Genomic DNA, 3,586 nt, shown 5'->3' with positions numbered 1-3,586 from the left:
TGTCTTAAGTAAAGCACCCCTACATTCTAAAATAAAGGATTGCTGGTCCAAGGTCCCAGTATAGTCGGGTTACAACGACCTGACTCCTCTCCATTAAATGATATTCCAATGGTTTCAGTCAACAAATATTTATTGGATAGCTTCACTTGCACCAGCCACAATTCTAACATTTTAAAGCATTTGGCAAATCCTTTTTGAAATGTCTACTCAGTCCAGGAGTCTAAGGTTTAAAAAAAAAAAAGTCTAAAGATGTTTGAATCTCAGAAAACAGGACCTCATCCAGCATCAACCCAGGACACAAAGCTTCCTTCGGAGAGGTAGACACGGAGCGCAGAGACTGCTTCTTGAGAGTCTGGGTAAAATGAAAAGAGTAGACAGGTTTGGATGGTGATGGGAGGTGGAACCTAGCAACCGAATTTGTGAAATATTCTGGGAAAACTTTACCTGTTCGGTGTGCCAGCAGCAAGCCTTAAATAAGCAGCCTCATTCAAGCAGGGAACTTTTGAGAATGAATACATGCACAAGCCTTTGAAAGCAAGACATACCCTCATTAACTCAAACAGACTTTGACATGAAGCCACGCCTTCCTGACTTCCCTCTTTCTGTTTCTTGTGTGTTGAATCAAATCACACTGACCATCCTACACCTTGCAGAATATAATGATTTCTAAAAGGAAATTATCGGAGTTTGTTCCATTTGCATCAATCGAAGAAGTTTTCTTTTCCTTAAAATTGGCTTCCTTGTTGCCTTTACAATTACACCCAGGGGTGGCTTTTGTCTCCCAGCCTTACGGGAAGTGTAAAAATAGAACAATTTCCTTCTCTCTGTAAGCAGTTCGCGCATAAGCATCTGCTCGTCAAAACTGCAGATTTATTATAAAGTATTCCTGTTCTGCAGATCAAAAGGGGGTTGTTGTAAAGCCAGCAGCCAGGGCCAGGGCTACCATCACAGCAGCCTCCTGGCCCATGCAGGTTCGCATTGGATTCGGACAGTCAGTAAAGAAACAACGAAGCCAAAAACTGATAGGCCATTTTCTTTAATTCTAGCTTGTACCCGGCGGGCAAGTAAAAACACACACTGGGCTCCAAAACCCACTCACATTCAGTGCTCACAAAGCCACTGACTTATCCGAGTTTCCTAGAATCAAAGGTTTCTAGCTCACCAGCCTTATTCTCCTCAGTTCCCCATCTCCTTCCTTATCCCAGATACAAACTCTGCACAAACTGGCATCTCACTCAGCACTCCCCCATCTTGGCTGCTTCTCCTGGCCACATGGCCTCTTTCTGCTCTCTGCTCTGCTCCCTCTGCTCTCTCATGCTAATCATCCCAGGAACCAAGAGAGCAAGCTCTCGTTCTGCCCCCATTTTATAGTGTAGATTCAAAACCTTTAATCCAATATACAGAATAGGGAAGTCTCTAATACAAAGTCACTTCTCTGAGGCATGATTGGATTGTACCACCCCACACCAAAATGGGTGGGAAAGGCTTAATCCCAAAACCAAGCCCCAGGCTACAAGGATTCTCAACACACATTAATATCACCTGGGCGACGGCCTCACGTGGGCAGTGCCACTTTAACAAAGTGAGCATAATACATTTTATCTGCCCAACAGTTGTCGTGAGATGTAAGGAAATCTTTCTTTTTCTTTCAAGAAGTAACATTAAAACTGACATGATGTAACCATTTTGGGCACAATTTGTGTCTATGCAAGTATTTAGGAGTTATCTCTAGACCCCAGACACGGAGAGAGGCCAATGGGCTGCAGGGACCTGGACTCACAGGGCTGGAGGAGGTCCGTGGCCTTGACTGGGTGGTGAGGAGGAAGACCTCAACTCTCATGCCTCAAATTCTACATCTGAAAGAGAAAGAGACTGAATCAGACCAATCTGCCCAAGGCTCTTTGTTCTCACCTGTGGTTCTAGAACAATGGACTGTCAGGAGCCTGATGAGGAGGCTGCCTTTCTCCACTGAGTCTGCCAGGCATTGGGGAAGAACTTCTTTCTTCCTGGCTCTCTGAATGCCTCTTCTCAGGGTTTTCCTTGATCACTCTCCATGCAGCCAACCACATCTTTCCTTGAGGGATGGAGCTCGGAGTCACCAGGTGCCAGCAACTCTGACCTCCACTCCACCCTGGGTTTTCAGCATCTCCTTAGAGCCCTTGATGACAGAAGGAAAAATCTAATATTGACCCATAAATAATGAAGATCAGAGAATGAAGATCAGAGAACAGATATCCATAATCACCTATTGCAGGAGTAGTCAACCTTTTTATGACTACCGCCCACTTTTGTATCTCTGTTAGTAGTAAAATTTTCTAACTGCCCACCTGTTCCACGGTAATGGTGAGTTATAAAGTAGGGAATTAACTTTACTTTATAAAATTTATAAAGCAGAGTTACAGCAAGTTAAAGCATATAATAATAATTACTTACCAAGTACTTTATGTCAGATTTTCACTAAGTTTGGCAGAATAAATCTTTATAAAACAACTTACTATAATTAAATCTATCTTTTTATTTATACTTTGGTTGCTCCGCTACTGCCCACCATAAAAGCTAGAACGCCCACTAGTGGACGGTAGGGACCAGGTTGACTACCACTGACCTATTGTATACCAATCATTTAATCCTCCAGCAGCCCAGCGAAAGCCAATCAACCATGCATTCACTCACCAAACGTTTCAGAGCCTGTTTCTCCAGTGGGGACAAAACACACAAGAAACACGGGAGCACAGAAATTCATAGATTGCCAGTACACACTGATATTGATGGTTCCAAGGAGGAAAGAGGAGTGTCCCGAGAGTAAGGGACAGGCATGCCTTAAAGGGAGGGGACATGAAAGAGGAGACCTGAGGAAGTGAGGATCAGACACTGAGCAAAGCTGTGTGCAGGACCATGGCTACAGAGAGCCCGGTGGGTCCCAGACTGGCAAGGTGAATGTGGTGGGAGCTTAGTGGGACAGATACAAGATGACATCTCAAGGCAAGCAGGACCAGTTCCCATAGGGCCAAAGACTCCCACAGCAAGTGCAGGTTTATTTTTAGTTGCAAATACCAGCCATGTGCAAGGGAGCCATGGGCTGCAATCCGGGTATTCCCCACAGATATCCCTGTTCCAAGGCCCCTTGTGCCTTCTCCTTCTACCTAGACAAAGACCCCTTTTATGTCACTTCTGTCACATTTCACTGGCATGTCTTGTGTGTCTCAGTCACCCTCCCAGCCTCCTCTGCCACCTGTTCTTTAAGCCTGATCTTTCATTGTAGTGCATAAGGGTTTGACCTCTGCTGTATAAGTGCAAGATATCAGTGATTTGAGGAAGAAAGAAGAAGGAAGGGGAAATGAGAGTCTTCCAGCTGCCTTACTTCATTTATGCAAAAGACTAATATGGTCCCACACTCAAATTGCAAGGGCTTCCTGGCACTGGTTCCAGCAATAGTTTTAGGGAAGCTGATGGTCAACTTTGAATTGTTGGGTTAACTGAAGGGCAGTATTTGCCCAAGTGTGGATTGCGGATGTTTCGCTAGATACATGTCAAAGCATGTTACATAGAAAGGTTTGGCAGTCTGTGTTTAATAGAAATTAAGTCA

The 3,586-nt window shown here is 44.4% G+C and overlaps 1 long non-coding RNA gene across 1 annotated transcript; it reads right to left on the bottom strand.

Moving 5' to 3' along the window:
- Positions 1–280: 280 nt before the first annotated feature.
- On the bottom strand, positions 281–2,151 carry LOC136395428 (uncharacterized). Its single transcript, XR_010749329.1, has 3 exons — positions 1,912–2,151; positions 445–526; positions 281–352 (listed from the first exon to the last, which is right to left on the bottom strand). It is a non-coding gene; the product is annotated as an uncharacterized lncRNA (long non-coding RNA).
- Positions 2,152–3,586: the final 1,435 nt, after the last annotated feature.

Source organism: Saccopteryx leptura, chromosome 2 (assembly GCF_036850995.1).
Source record: "Saccopteryx leptura isolate mSacLep1 chromosome 2, mSacLep1_pri_phased_curated, whole genome shotgun sequence".
Lineage (NCBI taxonomy): Eukaryota > Metazoa > Chordata > Mammalia > Chiroptera > Emballonuridae > Saccopteryx > Saccopteryx leptura.
The sequence above is the reverse complement of the archived record's forward strand: the minus strand, read 5'-3'. Positions and strand labels throughout refer to the sequence as shown.